The following is a 17,976-nucleotide window of genomic DNA, read 5'->3' as shown; positions in this document are numbered from 1 at the left end:
ACGGAGACATTAGTATTGGTGATAGATGTAAGCTGAAAGATTTTTTATGTCGGACGTGTTCAGCTTTTCCGTCATTGTCATTAAATATGTTATTTTTAATGTCTTTCAACTAAAGTTGTAAACAATTTATACAGATCGTATTGAAAAACTACGAAGTAGTTTATGTCATAAACTGCTTTGTTGACTAGAATGAAAAACAGTGAGGAATATTTACAATTATAGTCCTGTCGCCAGGGGGGTACAGCTGCCTCCTTAATTCAGATGGACTTACCCAAGTTTTTTTATGTATATTGACCCGTAGAACACGAGTTTTTTGGGTAACAGTCGATCCGGATGTCGATAAGATTGTTATAAACAAAGAACTTGAGGAATCACATAACAGCGATTTTTTGCAAAACAAAACATTTTTCTATATTTTTTGGGTGATTCTCAGCAAAAAATGGTCTTACAAGTTTTTTCGTAGGATGCATAGTTTTCGACAAAAACGCGATTCAACTTTCAAAAAATCGAAAAATTGCAATTTTTGAATCCAAATAACTTTTGACTGAAAAATAAAATAGCAATTCTGCTTACTGAGTTTGAAAGTTCAAGTCAAATTCTATCGGTTTTGATTTTTTGCATTGCTAAAAATTAAGTTTTTATTTGTTAAACAAAGCCATAAACACACAGTGTTTCCCGTGCCCAATGCATGCGTTTTAATGTAAGTAATCTACGTAGAAATTGTCTGTATGCGCGCCTACTCGTTCGATTTCAAATAGAAATGCTCATTGAAAACATCATTCAATCACTATGTGTTTATAGCTTTGTCTAACAATAAAAAAATTAATTTTTAGCAATGGAAGTAATCAAGACCGATAGAATTTGACTTGAACTTTCAAATTCGGTAAGCATAATTGCCATTTTATTTTTCAATCAAAAGATATTCGGATTCAAAAATTGCAATTTTTCGATTCTTTTAAAGTTCAACCGCGTTTATTTCGAAAATTATGCATCCTACGAAAAAACTTATAAAAACATTTTTTGCTTAGAATGACCCAAAAAAATACAAAAAAATGTTTTGTTTTGCAAAAAATCGCTGTTATGTGATTCCTCAAGCTCTTTGTTTATAACAATCTTATCGACATCCGGATCGACTGTTACCCAAAAAATTCATGTTCTACGGGTCAAAATACATAAAAAAAACTTGGGTAAGTCCATCTGAATTAAGGAGGCCGTTGTACCCCCACTGGCAACAGGACTATTAGGGATTCATGTACGTATGCGAAATTACTAAAATAATTACAGAGTTGTTAGGGCTGTATCAATAGATGTGGTTCACAATAATTAAGAGAGGTAATTATACAAACCGTATAATTGAATTGAGTTTTTAAACGCTCACCAATATTATTGTTGTATAATATACTCGCAGTATAAGGACGGTTCTCACACGAGGGGTTGTCTCAGCGAAAAAGAGTGTCTATCCTCTGCAGGGGTGGCCAAGCTCCTTGATAGGCCGAGCCATTTTTCAAAATTTAAAATTTTTCGCGAGCCGAGATTAAACAATTATATAAAAAGTGTAAACATTGTATTTTTCCTCAGTGAGAAAATTTTTTTCTCGGTGTTTGGATTTCACGAATTTTAAAGTGAAATAAAATGTTGAATGGGTTGCATATGTGAGTCCATATTAATGACGTAAAGAAACACAGACTTACTCACAATCATTTAATAATACAATGTATCACAGTATTATAAAATGATTGTGAGTCAGTCTGCGTTTCTTTACTTCATGAAATAAAATGGTTTACATGTTTCAAATATGCAAATATTTCTATAAGAAGCCTTTACTATTTCTGGATACCTCGATTCGTCATTATCTTTCCATTTTTGTCTGGGACGCCCTACTGATCTTCTGGTCTATCAAAAAACATTGTTTTTAACACTCTCCTCTGCCTTTACCACATGACCTGCCCACCTTATCCGGTTAGCTTTTATATGTCTGACGATGTTTTCAGTACCACACAGTCACCAATTCAGTTGTGCGGCACCTTCTCCACTCTTCTGTCAATTCATCACTTTGAGGGCCAAATATCATTTTGAGACCTTTACTTTCAAAAACCAGCATCATATTTATTTCCTGCTGATGTAGAATCCATGTTTCACTTCCAAATTGGGCGAATAACTGGCATGCACAATCTTAATTTAGATTGTCTTTTTGGCAGCTTGGATCTTAATAATGATGATAAGTAGTATATTGCTCTATTTCACCTTGTTAAGACCTCTTTTTATATGTGGCTGTCATCTGTGATTACCGCCCCTAGATATTTAAACTCTTTTACTACTTCGAAGTTGTGGTCATTAATAGTTCTGCCCAACTCTTGGTCTTGGATTTTCTAGTATGTATTTCATCTTCTCTTTAATTATTCGAAGGCCCAGACTACCTGCTTCTTCCTTGAGTTGTAAAAATTCTCTCTCACGTCTCTTGTAGAATAAGCAGCAGCTCTAAATCATCAGCAAAGGCAACAATAGTTTTGATCCTCGATTCGAAAATCCTCCTGTCAGCTCAGATGATACTTTACTATTACATATTCTAAGGCCAAATTGAATAGCAACGGTGATACGGGGTCTCCTTGTCAAAGTCCTAATGTTACACCTAGTCTTTAACATTTTTTGTCAATAATTTAAAACATTTACCACAAAAATTAAAACTAATTCAGCTACATTTATTGAGAGCCACAAATACTCCTTCAAAGAGCCATATGTGGCTCGCGAGCCAGAGTTTGGCCACCCCTGCTCTATAGAAATCAAATTAGGAGCGAGATTTTGTTCTGCATTGTCCAAAAATGTCTGTATTTCTAAAGAGGTCTTATATATATATGCCTTTTTTACTAAATATCAAATGGATTTCACAAATGTCAAAATACTGGCCAAAAAAGAAAATTATCATAATAGATCTCTTCTTGAAATGTGATACATTCCCAAACATCCATATGCCCTAAACAAAAGAACTGACATTGATAATTTGACCCAGATTTTCACTCCCTCATTATACAGGATAACTAAGAATCACACCATATCCCGAGTTAAACAAACTTTATACTAGTAGTCAGTCATACAAGACCTACCACTGTCACCTACAAATTACTCCACTAGCCCTGTAAAAGTTAACAAACCCTTTCTATAATCTCATACTTGAATAATGGCCATCTACTTAGGATAGAAGATAAACACATAGTGCGTAAGTTTTGTGTTACGATAACCAAATGAAGAAACAGGTGAAATTTAAATCACCACACAATCAAATCAACGAACAATAATGCTCAGTGCTAGTTCTTTTTTTATAAAGGTAAAGATATTTGCTCTAAATTTTGTGTAACCTTACAGTTTTTAGAAAATCCAAAAAGTACAAATTGTTTTGTAAGTTTATATCACACCATTGTAGACGTTTACTTGTAAACTTGATCTCCATCTCTTGTTCCCTTGCATAATACGCCTTTTTTACTAAACATCAAATCGACTTAACAAATATCAAAATACTGGCCAAAAAACAAAATTATCGTAAGGGATCTCTTCTTGAAATGTGCCACATTCTTAAACATCCATATCCCCTAAACATAAGAACTGACATTGATAATTTGACAGAGATTTTCATTCAGTGCTAGTTTTTTTATAAAGATAAAGATATTTGCTCTTAATGTTGAGTAACTTTACAGTTTTTAGAACCTCCAAAAAACTAAAAATTGTTTTGTTAGTTTATATCACACCATTGTAGATGTTTACTTGTAAACTTGATCGTTTATTTGTAATGAACTGATGAAGCTTGCAATTTAAAAAACGAAACGTATTTATTAAATAATGATGTAGATGACATCGCTTTTTTTTGCCAACTAACCACTGCATCAATTCGATTAATATTTCATATCGGGGCATATGATATATGTTTTGTAAAACTACTTAAAGCATTTTAGGAGAAATAAATTGAAAAAGTATAAAAATCCCCAAGAACTCGTTTAATAAACTTGGTCTAACCATCAAACACAAACATCGCAATAATCCTAAAATAACATAACCGGCGAATGTCAAAATACACACAACTCCGGTCTGGAGCGGAAAAGGAACTTTTCAGGGAAAGGGAAGGTACAACTTTTAGTTATTGCGTTTCCAAAATAATACAGAATCAAATTATTCCTGCACTTCAACACTTTAACGAAATTTGGTCTCAACAAGAAACTTTAGACTACAAGTCTTTCAAATACTGCACAGGCCCTCAGAGACTATTTAGATTTAATTTTTGATGAGCGTGTGATTAGTACACAAGGTAAAATAAAATAGCGACCTTGGTCACCAGACTTAATTCCCCTTGATTTTTTTGGGGATGCTAAACACCAATTTGTACTGGCATGAGCGAACCACCAACTTGAAGAAACATGAGATAGTCGAACTTAGCCAAAACATATCTAGGTGTGTTTTACGGATTTCAAATTAAGAGAGAGATTTTGGTTTTCATTGCCCAAAAATGCTTGTAGTTCTAAAGGGATAGGGATTCAATTTTGGACGTGAAAAATTGAACAATAGATTTTGAAAAAAAAACAACTACCCTTGTTATAAACTGCAGACCACACAAGAAATATTTCATGATGATCATTTTAAACGTATGTAATTCTGTCAAATTATGATGAAGAGATCCAATGAAAACGATATATTTTTCAAGAATATTTTGTTTTCAGAGTCCTCCTTTGACAATTCATATGAAATATAATCCATCCGTTGTATGTTATTGGTCTCAGGAATTAACCATTTAAGTGTGTCTGTGTGTGAGCAGTATCCACAAAAGTTAAATGTTTGGATTGGAATTTTGGGAGACCATATTATTGGTTCTTCTTTCATCTTGGTCACTGCTCTTCAAGGTCGTCAGCTTCTCACAAAAGCGACATTTGCATAATACGCCTTTTTTACTAAACATCAAATCGACTTAACAAATATCAAAATACTGGTCAAAAAACAAAATTATCGTAAGGGATCCCTTCTTGAAATGTGCCACATTCTTAAACATCCATATGCCCTAAACAAAAGAACTGCAATTGATAATTTTTCCCAGATTTTCACTCAGTGCTAGTTTTTTATTAAAGATAAAAATATTTGTTCTAAATGTTGTGTAACTTCAGTTTTTAGAACCTCCAAAAAATTAAAAATTGTTTTGTAAGTTTATATCACACCATTGTAGACGTTGACTTGTAAACTTGATTGTTTATTTGTAATGAACTGATGAAGCTTGCAATTAAAAAAAACGAAACGTATTTATTAAATAATGAAGTAGCTGACATCGATTTTTTTGCCAACTAACCTCTGCATCAATTCGATTAATATTTCATATCGGGGCATATGATATATGTTTTGTAAAACTACTTAAAGCATTTTAGGAGAAATAAATTGAAAAAGTATAAAAATCCCCAAGAACTCGTTTAACAAACTTGGTCTAGTTAATGGAAAACATCAAAACTTAGTAGTAAGTTAGAGCAAGCAGATATTTTCCTACGTATGATAACCATCAAACACAAACATCGCAATAATCCTAAAACAACACATCCGCCGAATTTCAAAATACACACAACTCCGGTCTGGAGCGGAAAAGGAACTCTTCAGGGAAAGGGAAGGTACAACTTTTAGTTATTGTGTTTCCAAAATAATACAGAATCAAATTATTCCTGCACTTCAACACTTTAACGAAATTTGGTCTCAACAAGAAACTTTAGACTACAAGTCTTTCAAATACTGCACAGGCCCTCAGAGACTATTTAGATTTAATTTTTGATGAACGTGTGATTAGTACACAAGGTAAAATAAAATAGCGACCTTGGTCACCAGACTTAATTCCCCTTGATTTTTTTGGGGATGCTAAACACCAATTTGTACTGGCATGAGCGAACCACCAACTTGAAGAAACATGAGATAGTCGAACTTAGCCAAAACATATCTAGGTGTGTTTTACGGATTTCAAATTAAGAGAGAGATTTTGGTTTTCATTGCCCAAAAATGCTTGTAGTTCTAAAGGGATAGGGATTCAATTTTGGACGTGAAAAATTGAACAATAGATTTTGAAAAAAAAAACAACTACCCTTGTTATAAACTGCAGACCACACAAGAAATATTTCATGATGATCATTTTAAACGTATGTAATTCTGTCAAATTATGATGAAGAGATCCAATGAAAACGATATATTTTTCAAGAATATTTTGTTTTCAGAGTCCTCCTTTGACAATTCATATGAAATATAATCCATCCGTTGTATGTTATTGGTCTCAGGAATTAACCATTTAAGTGTGTCTGTGTGTGAGCAGTATCCACAAAAGTTAAATGTTTGGATTGGAATTTTGGGAGACCATATTATTGGTTCTTCTTTCATCTTGGTCACTGCTCTTCAAGGTCGTCAGCTTCTCACAAAAGCGACATTTGCATAATACGCCTTTTTTACTAAACATCAAATCGACTTAACAAATATCAAAATACTGGTCAAAAAACAAAATTATCGTAAGGGACCCCTTCTTGAAATGTGCCACATTCTCAAACATCCATATGCCCTAAACAAAAGAAATGCAATTTGATAATTTGACCCAGATTTTCACTCAGTGCTAGTTTTTTTTATAAAGATAAAAATATTTTTGTAAAAGTGTTTTGTGAAAGTGTACCAATAAATTTTCAATTTAAAAATCTTTTAGTAATATTTTTAATATTTTCAATATTATCAATTTTACTATTAGGATTGAAAACAAACTTCATCTTTCAACTGCCAGATGACGCTAGTCACCTAGTACCTTCACTTCAGTTGCAATGGGTGGGAAAAGCTCTCGGTGCTGGTCAATTGGGGTATGGAGAACAGTGCCTACGTTCTCTCCAATGAGGCTCCAATAAGAGCCGAAAATCGCGATTCAGGAGACTGGACTGCGCTCCGTATTCTAATTGAAAGGTAAGATTGTTTTGCCTTCGCATTGCAACTGAATAAAAATGGTATACATTTTTATTTTATAAAAATATTTGTTCTAAATGTTGTGTAACTTCACAGTTTTTAGAATCTCCAAAAAACTAAAAATTGTTTTGTAAGTTTGTATCACACCATTGTAGACGTTGACTTGTAAACTTGATTGTTTATTTGTAATGAACTGATGAAGCTTGCAATTAAAAAAAAACGAAACGTATTTATTAAATAATGAAGTAGCTGACATCGATTTTTTTGCCAACTAACCTCTGCATCAATTCGATTAATATTTCATATCGGGGCATATGATATATGTTTTGTAAAACTACTTAAAGCAATTTAGGAGAAATAAATTGAAAAAGTATAAAAATTCCAAGAACTCGTTTAACAAACTTGGTCTAGTTAATGGAAAACATCAAAACTTAGTAGTAAGTTAGAGCAGGCAGATATCTTCCTACGTATGATAACCATCAAACACAAACATCGCAATAATCCTAAAACAACACGTCCGCCGAATTTCAAAATACACACAACTCCGGTCTGGAGCGGAAAAGGAACTCTTCAGGGAAAGGGAAGGTACAACTTTTAGTTATTGTGTTTCCAAAATAATACAGAATCAAATTATTCCTGCACTTCAACACTTTAACGAAATTTGGTCTCAACAAGAAACTTTAAACTACAAGTCTTTCAAATACTGCACAGGCCCTCAGAGACTATTTAGATTTAATTTTTAATGAACGTGTGATTAGTACACAAGGTAAAATAAAATAGCGACTTTGGTCACCAGACTTAATTCCCCTTGATTTTTTTGGGGATGCTAAACACCAATTTGTACTGGCATGAGCGAACCACCAACTTGAAGAAACATGAGATAGTCGAACTTAGCCAAAACATATCTAGGTGTGTTTTACGTATTTCAAATTAAGAAAGAGATTTTGGTTTTCATTGCCCAAAAATGCTTGTAGTTCTAAAGGGATAGGAATTCAATTTTGGACGTGAAAAATTGAACAATAGATTTTGAAAAAAAAAACAACTACCCTTGTTATAAAATGCAGACCACACAAGAAATATTTCATGATGATCATTTTAAACGTATGTAATTATGATGAAGAGATCCAATGAAAATGATATATTTTTCAAGAATATTTTGTTTTCAGAGTCCTCCTTTGACAATTCATATGAAATATAATCCATCCGTTGTATGTTATTGGTCTCAGGAATTAACCATTTAAGTGTGTCTGTGTGTGAGCAGTATCCACAAAAGTTAAATGTTTGGATTGGAATTTTGGGAGACCATATTATTTGTCCTTCTTTCATCTTGATCACTGCTCTTCAAGGTCGTCAGCTTCTCACAAAAGCGACATTTGCATAATACGCCTTTTTTACTAAACATCAAATCGACTTAAATATCAAAATACTGGTCAAAGAACAAAATTATCGTAAGGGATCCCTTCTTGAAATGTGCCACATTCTCAAACATCCATATGCCCTAAACAAAAGAACTGCAATTGATAATTTTTCCCAGATTTTCACTCAGTGCTAGTTTTTTATTAAAGATAAAAATATTTGTTCTAAATGTTGTGTAACTTCAGTTTTTAGAACCTCCAAAAAATTAAAAATTGTTTTGTAAGTTTATATCACACCATTGTAGACGTTGACTTGTAAACTTGATTGTTTATTTGTAATGAACTGATGAAGCTTGCAATTAAAAAAAAAACGAAACGTATTTATTAAATAATGAAGTAGCTGACATCGATTTTTTTGCCAACTAACCTCTGCATCAATTCGATTAATATTTCATATCGGGGCATATGATATATGTTTTGTAAAACTACTTAAAGCATTTTAGGAGAAATAAATTGAAAAAGTATAAAAATCCCCAAGAACTCGTTTAACAAACTTGGTCTAGTTAATGGAAAACATCAAAACTTAGTAGTAAGTTAGAGCAAGCAGATATTTTCCTACGTATGATAACCATCAAACACAAACATCGCAATAATCCTAAAACAACACAACCGGCGAATGTCAAAATACACACAGCTCCGGTCTGGAGCGGAAAAGGAACTTTTCAGGGAAAGGGAAGGTACAACTTTTAGTTATTGTGTTTTCGAAATATAATCAAAGTTTTAAACATACACAGGAAACGAATAAACAGTGACGCAAGTACACTGGGGTTATGCTACATTCGATAGAAAGCAGATTAACCCGAACCGGCTTTGAGGATGACAATTTAAATGCCTCATTGTTGTAACATTTCTAGAGGGTAAATGTTGTAGGGATTGTTTGATTCAAATTCAGATTGGTCAACTTTAAAATAATGCTAATTGTTAAGTTTCCAACGATTTATGTGACATTTATTGTCTGACATTGATAATGTAAATTTTGATTAGGCCTATTTTAACAAATATGTTTAGGAATATTGTATAAAAATCGTATTCAATCCAGGAATTATTAACAAATATTAATTATATCATCATCATCATCAAGGCTTTTCATTCAGAAAATACGGAAAGACTCATTATACAAGGAAAGAACATGAAAAGAACATGATTTGAAAAAAAAAATTAGGCAAAATTTGAGTCAGCTATTGACAATTAAAACTTATAATAACATGCAAAAATCGCCTTTACCAACCCTTTCAAAGTCACTTATTTTTGCGACTGAGGATTTTAAAAGGATTTAATATTAATAGCCTTATAGATCTTGTAAAAACATACAAAATTCTTTTTTACCAAACTTTTTAGTATGAAAGATGAAAAGTTACGGTTAAAAATCAATATTTTTTTTGAAAAAAAAAACAGAAGAAATCCAATTGGAAGCATAATAATGTAAGCTAGCGGTGTTTTTATTCATTGGCCTTATTTATTCTTCTTTATTTATGTATTATTAATAGATTCCAGTTTGACTGGCTTAGAATGATTAGTTTTAAAAAAACTGGAGTTAAAAACGAATAACGAATTTTTGTAGTTTGGTAAAAAATGCCATTTTCTTCAGAATAGAAAGATTCGCATCAGAGATACGAAAAAATGTTTAAATATGAAATTGTAGGTTATTTAACTCTCAAGAACTTGGTTTAAAAATTTTTTCTACGGTAAAAATTGAGTGAATCGTAAATGAGTATAATATCGAAAAACATTGATTTTTTCAATATAAAACTAATACTTTCGATAGCGAATAAATCGAAAACTATTAATTTTATCAAAAAAATGTATAGAACATTTTTTGCTTAAAATTAATGTTTTTATCAACTTTTGCGGTCAAAATAAAATAAAAAATTTCCACCCCCGAGATGGGGTGGTAACCACCCCCATGGTAAAAACGCCTTTCGGCATCATATAGATTTTGATCCTTGGACTATCCATTACTTATTCTCCAATTTACAAGCAAATTGATCCATTCTGTAAAAATTGCGGGGTGAAAAGCTTCGGTTCCTGGACTACTCCGGGGGGTCAGGATTAAAGAGAGAGATTTCGATATGTGCATAGTTCCCTATAGTTTCTAACTGTCAGAATTTTGATATCTCCCATGACCTGGTCCTCCCATCTCTCTCTAGGTCTTTCATTTTAGTCTTTCAGTTTCTGGTTTCCATCTGGTGATCTTCTTAATCAGTAGGTCGTTTTTCCTTCTCTTCCAGCCATCTCAGTCTCTGTGCTTTAATTAATCTAACTATATCTTCTCCCTTCATTATGTCTCTTAGTTCAAGTTCATTCTTCTTCTCATTTCTCCGTTGTTCATTCTTATAGGGCCCATATTCCGTCTGAGGATTTTCCTTTCGAATATTTTTAATTTTTCTTTATCTTTTTCTGTGAAGCACATTGTCTCAGCTGTGTATTAATTCTATATAGATGTAAAACAATCAGCTAGGCGCAAAACCAGTGTCAGTTGCAAAATACAATTATTAATTTCATAATTATTATGGAACGATAAAAAAAGTGTTAACAACAGACAATGAGAGAAACGATTGAATAGCTTTGGAGTTTTTATAAAAAATACAACAAGAGTTATGGGAGCCTTTAATGCTAAAGTTGGATATAAGATAATGCAAAAACATGATAAGAAACTTTCGCATGGGAAAGAGAAATCAGAGAGGTGAGCGTCTAATAGAATTCTGTCAAGAAAATGACTTCGTAACTACAAATACCTGGTTTCAATTTTCAGAAAGGCGTTATCGGCTCAAGTTAGAGTACTTTGATATCACACTTTGATATAAATATCACAACATCAAATATCACATTTTGATACCCTTCTTCTTCTTTTTGTGTAGACATGACTCTTCCTGTTTTTCAATGTGCCTCCAGTAAGTTTGTCATTCCATCGTTTTCGTGGTCTTCCCACTGATCGTCTTCCTATTGGGGAACCGTATCTCGCTGTCCATACTACTTACTCTGTTATCATTCGGCTTATGTGGTCATTCCATTCTACTCTTCTGTTTCTTAGTCAGTTAATTCAGTTATTAATGTTGTCCACCTTGCATCTCCGTCGTATATCTGCACTTCTAGCGTTATCCCATAGTGTCTTACCATTTATTTTTTGAAAGGTTCTTTCTGTATCAGGTCTGTTTCTAATAGCTTTAATACCCCAACGCTGATATAAACTTAAATAATAATTTACTCTGCTCCAAAATACAAACTAAATTAAATAAAGAAAATATTCTTTTTGAAAAATGTAAGAAATGTTGTATACTTCAGATTACTAATAGATTTAATTAAGTAGGCAACTACTGTACACCATTTGAGAAGAAGTGTTTTGACATTTTAGATAACCTACATATGTCTATACTGTCAATATTCCCTCTCAATAACAGAAAAACCATACTTTAATTAAAAAATTAAAATTAGTTATTTACTGAATTAGGGGAAATGTAGTGCTACCTCCCTTCAAAAATTTTTACCAATCACTGTTATGTCTGTGTGTTTTTAAAATCCTATGTGTTATGTGTTAATTTATTTATTTATTTTTAAAAACTATTCTCAAGTAAGTGCCTACACCCTACCATTAACTTTCTCTCTGAACATATTCCATCATACAATAACTCAAACAAAATAACCTTGCCTCTTTATGATCTTTTTACAACTTTTATTTTTTACAGTTTTTAACCGCTCTCTTTTTACAATTTTTTTACCATTTTTCATCTAATTAGCCTTCTTATAATTCTATACATTTCATAGATTTCAGGGTGTTTGGCACCTACAATTTTTACTAAATTTGTGACATCCCTTAGTCCTTTGACCGGGAACAAGACATTTTAATTTAATTTAATTAAATTCTTTCCTATTTGTCATTTCCCATACTTTGACCTCTGCCCATATCGCAAAACATCGGCGAGCAAAGACCATCACATTAGGTCAAGAGTCTACAATAAAGTGATTTCAAACTTAGCTACATTTAAAACACATCCACTCGAGCATTGTCTTTCTCCTGTCTCACACAACATCCTTTGTTTCACAGCACGCATCTACCTTCAGGATCCATTTAAATTTCAAAATTTACTGTGTTTTGACCTACGTAACATGTCTGTTTGCCCTATACCTCTCCCAGCTAATCTATTAGCATAAGTTGGACGTATTAACATGTTAACAACTAAGTGGCAACGCATACCTTGTAACGGCATGTAAGTAGATCAGAGCAATATTACGATCTATTATTATTATTTTTGAATTTTGGAAGCATATCTAATTTTGATTAATATTTTCATTAGTTTTAATTTAAAAATTTTTTTCAACAAATATTCATAAACTGCAAGCATCTATTTGCTTATGCATGCTTATGAGTATCTGTTATTCATAAGTGTGCATTTGTATGTATCGAATTTCTGAAATGTCAACAGTTGCAAACCTTTATTTCAAAAAATGTATTCGGGTTTAGCTTTCTATTAACATTTGTGCAACCAGACAATGTTCTAACTCTGGTTTTCTTTAATTATAGCATTTAACTACTTGTAACGCCGACCTGAAGATGATCTGAATAATGTAGAGATCGAAACCGGTCGTCAAAGTATAATTAAATGATTGTGAGTAAGTCTTTGTTTCATTACTACATTTAAATTAAATAAATTAACAGTACCAACTAAGCCTAGTAGGATATATAATCTCGACCACTTACAAATCCTCAAACACGTGAACACATATCACAGCAGATAAATAGAAAAATACACACAATAACGGATATATCAAACGAAAACAGAACCATTAAAAAATGTTAGTGCGACATACAAAACTCGATTTCAGAAGAAATATGAGAATCTGAAAACACCTACAATATTGGCAAAAATTGAGTGAATGACAGAATAAATACTATTGATGATGTGAAGATTATTAGACAAAAGAACCAAAATAACTATCTACGGAACATTAATTTCAGACCAGACAAGAGAAATCAAGAGGCGAATAAAGATAGCGAGAAAATCGTTGGTCAAAATTTTTTTTTTTTTTTTTTTTGTAAGCATTTATTAGCAATCAGAATTACATATTCTATAAGCTAATTTGATAACAAGTACAATAACATATATCAATGTATTATTGTACACTAAAATGGCGTTATGAGGTACATCACCCAGCGGTTTCACCTTAGTTTCAGCGAAGATCTATGGGCCATAATCTTCGCAATCTTCTGTTGTTTAGTGGCTGCAGTAATGGTAATATTAATCGGTTAGGGTGGTCTTCCAATTTCTCGTGATGTCTGTTGGCTCTTTCTTGAATTAATGTGCTGACTAACGGGATGTTTAGGTCTGTATGAAGGGTTTGGTTGGAAATGTACCACGGGGCATTTGCGATGGTGCGTAGAATTTTTGATTGAGTTCTTTGGATAATTTTTGTGTTTGATTTGCTGGCACAACTCCATAGTTCTATACCGTACGTCCATATAGGTTTGATGACTGTTTTATAAATCAGCAGTTTGTTCTCAATTGAGAGTCGAGATTTTCTACCTATAAGCCAATTTATTTCTTTCACTCTCAACTCAATTTGTTTCTTCTTCTTTAAAATGTGTTGTTTCCAGTTTAATTTAGAATCAAGATGAAGCCCCAGGTATTTGACGATGTTCTGTTGTGGTATGTTGACTTGATTAAGGCTAATATTTGGGCATTGGTCTTTCCTTAGTGTGAAAGTTATATGTGTTGACTTAGTTTCGTTAGCTTTTATCTTCCATTTCTTTAACCACTGTCCAATTTGGTCTAGGTGTTCTTGAAGTTTTAATACTGCAGCTCTTGGATCCTCTTCAGTTGCAAATATTGCTGTGTCATCAGCGAAAGTTCCAATGGTGGTTTGTGGAGAGGTTGGTAAATCGGATGTGTACAGTACATAAAGAAGTGGACCCAATATACTACCTTGTGGGACTCCTGATTGAATTTTGTTACGGTTTGATAGTTCATCCTCCACTTTAGTTTCAAATTCTCTGTGATTTAGATATGATTTTAATAAGTCAAAGTATTTGTTGGGTAGGGATTTTTTGATTTTATAAAGTAATCCTGGGTGCCATACCTTATCAAATGCTTGGCTAATGTCCAGAAAGGCTGCTGTGCAATACTGTTTATTGTCCAAAGCTCTATTAATTACATTTGATATGCGATGGCATTGTTGCACTGTAAAATGACCTTGCCGGAATCCAAATTGGTGTTCTGGGATCCAGTTTTGGAATTCTAGGTCGCTCATAATTCTTTAAGTAACAGCTTTTCAAGAAGTTTTGACATTATTGGCAGTAGACTTATTGGGCGGTATGATGAAACATCCGTTAAAGCTTTACCAGGTTTCGGTATCATAATTACTTGGGCAATTTTTAGTGATATAGGCCAATAATTAAGTCTTAAGATTGCATTTAATATGTACAATAACTTCATTATACCTTTTTTAGGAAGTTGTTTTAGCATTGTTGCTGTTATGAGATCAGTGCCTGGTGCCTTCTTTTCATTCAAATGATTAATTTCATCTTTGATCTCCTTCGGTGTAATTAAAGTTAGTCGCTCTCGTTGATTAATTGGTAAGGCTAGTTCCTGCTCTACTTCTTGTACTTGGTCATTGTCGTGTGGCTTGAAGACTTCAGTTAGATGTTCAGCAAATAAATCAGCTTTTTCTTTGTTTCTTTTTGCCCATGGTCCTGGTGGTAATGAGTTTTTCCGAATTGGAGGTGAAGTATTTATTGGTTTATTTTTGTTTTTGATTGGTTTCCAGATAGAGTTATCTTGACGCGAAAGGTTTGATACATAGTTTTCAAATGAGTTGTTTCTCATCTGTTCTAGAGCTGTTTTTAAGTTTCTTGTTTTGTTATTATAAACTGTCCTGTCGTCTGGTCTGTGAGTTCTTTGCCAAATTGATCTGGCTTTTCGTTTTTCTGCTACTAGTCTTTTTATTTCAAGAGGAATGTTGGTTGAAAATTTTTTTTGTCCAGGTTGAGGGGTAGACTGTTTGGCAGCATTTTGAAGTAAGTTGATTAGATTATTAGTTTCTGTTTCTATTTGTTCGGGAGTTTGCAATCTCACTAGTAGATTTACTTCCTGTTCTATGATTAGCCGGTATGTGTCCCAGTTTGTTTTGAAGTTATGCAGTCGAGGTTTTGGTTTTTTGATTATCACCGTTGTGCTAATTGTGGCAATTATGGGACTATGATCTGATGATAAATCAAAACTTGGTACTACATCTGTATATGATTGAGATATTCCGTTTGTAATAAAGAAATCCAATAGGTCTGGTGTTTTATTTGGATCGGTTGGCCAATATGTCGGTGATCCCGTCGATAGGAATGAGTAGCTTTTATCCTGGATAACTTTTGCTAGCTCTCTGCCTTTGGTGGTTGTTAGGCGTGAACCCCATAGCGTATGTTTACAGTTGTAATCTCCACCTGCTATAAATTTTGGCCCTAGAGTTTCGAAAAAGGGTAGAAGATCTTCTTTTGTAAGTCTATGCCTGGGCGGACAATAAATTGCTGTGACAGTTATATCATATGGAAGAGTTTGTATTTTTATCGATGTTGCTTGAATGTGATTTGTTTCGTATTTTAGCATTTCATAATGTTTTATAGTTTCTCTTATCAATATGGCTGAACCTCCGTGGGCTGTACCATCTGGGTGATTTGTGTAATATAATTTATACTTAGGTATCTTGAAGTAGGTTCTGTCTGTAAAATGGGTTTCACTTACTAGTAGTATGTCAATGAAATTTTGTTCCAGAAATAGTTTTATATCTTCTTTATGATTAGGAAGACCATTGGCATTCCATTGGGCAATTCTTATGAACTTTGACATTGTTAGTTTACTTTATTTACTAGCATGGAAATCATGTTGAGCACCATACTGTTTTGTTGCATTAGCTGGTTAAATAAATTTTTAAACTCTTCTAGAAATTTGGTAAGTATACTCGCTGTATCTTCGTTATTGTTCTGATTATTTGCTGCAGCTTGAGCGTAACTTTCATACTGATTCTGAATCCTGGGTTGTGTATATATTCTGCGTTGTGTATGTATTTGATTTATTGCTGGATTTAATACGTTTCCTCTGTTATGATACCTGTTATTAATATTATAAATTTTTTGGTAATGTTCACATCCTTTATAATTTGCGGGGTGATCCCCACCACATAATGCACATTTTGCTGGAGTTTCTCTAGTCTTCTTACAAGTTGTGGTATTGTGGGCTCCTCCGCATTTGACGCATACAAATGGTTTATTGCAATATGACTTGGAGTGACCGTACGATTGGCATCTCATGCATTGTATTATGCGATTTTTGGTTGTTCGGGGAGGTTCAATTTCAATAACTCTATTTTGTAGCCCCCTTAAGTTATAAATATCTTTGTTATTTGCTGCCGGTTCGAGATCCACGAAGAACAAATTAAGTGGCTCTTTAGTAATTCTGTGTTGTGCATTTATTATATTTCGAACTTTATGACCCAGTTTTAGGAGTTCGTTTTTTATATCCTCGGTGTTAGTAGAGTGGTGAAGGTATTTTATTACAACTCTATAGGCTCGATCCTGTTTTAACTGATATGTATGGTGATAAATGTTATGTTCATTAAAATATCTAACCATTTTTCTATATGTATCTGGCGTGCCACAACTTAATTTTACGACATTGTTAGTTAAACTTTTTGTATGATATTCTTCCCTTTCTGCTACATCCTTAATTTTTTGTACCATTTTTTGATAGTCTTGTACACCGTGTATGAAAATTGGTGGAGGGTTTGCTGTGTTGTTCTCCTTGGGAGGGATTACTTCATTTTCTAGCGCTTCAAATCTATTTTCTGTTACAATAATATTTGTACTGTTTGCATTGTCTGTTGTTTTTCTGATTTTTCTTCTTTTTGAGCTTCTAATTTCTTGCCAATCGTTGCTGCTAGCTGGTTCGTTGTTTTCTTCCTCTTCTTCACTGGTGGATGGCAATCGTTGTAATTGATAATTTGAAGCACAACTGTGATATGTGATCGGCACTAATGGAATTTGTGTCTGTGGTAGTGGAGGGTACAAGTTAGGTGGCATTGATTTAGTTGGTGCTGGTTGCGACATCGATATTAGATATGGCGTGGTTTGTACATTCATGGCTAGTTGCCCTTGTGTGTTGACTTGATACATTTGTGGGTTGGTTATTGAATTATTACTAAACTCTGTATTTATCCCGGATGGAAACATATTTTGAAAAATATATTTATCATCATTTGCGTACCTGTGTATTAGTTTTCCTGGACTGGGCTTGTCACAGTCCCGAACAGGGTGTTTTTTTGGTGTACTAAATTACTTCGATATGTCGATACAAGAATGGACTGAACAAATTTTATCTACGTTAAATAATCTGTGGTTAAATCACAAAATTCGAAGAGAAACTTTGAATTATGTATTTAAACTTTGACAGTTATTTTGACACTTGTTGGTCAAAATGAAAAAAGTTCCTATGCAGCCGGGACATAAATATAAACTTAAGAACAAGAATGTTAAGGTGCTACGTTTTCTCCGTTCTGCTGTACGACATGGAAGCTTGGACACTGAAAAAGATAAACATCAAAAACATTGAGGCATTCGAGATGCGGCGTTACAGGAAAATGT

The 17,976-nt window shown here is 33.2% G+C and overlaps 1 protein-coding gene across 1 annotated transcript in view; it reads right to left on the bottom strand.

Moving 5' to 3' along the window:
- Positions 1-17,976, bottom strand: part of LOC114332819 (epithelial discoidin domain-containing receptor 1-like) — a 442,381-nt gene that overhangs the window by 171,367 nt on the left and 253,038 nt on the right. The gene's annotated exons all lie outside the window — the stretch shown is intronic.

This window comes from Diabrotica virgifera, chromosome 9 (genome assembly GCF_917563875.1).
Source record: "Diabrotica virgifera virgifera chromosome 9, PGI_DIABVI_V3a".
Classification (NCBI taxonomy): Eukaryota; Metazoa; Arthropoda; class Insecta; order Coleoptera; family Chrysomelidae; genus Diabrotica; species Diabrotica virgifera.
The sequence above is the reverse complement of the archived record's forward strand: the minus strand, read 5'-3'. Positions and strand labels throughout refer to the sequence as shown.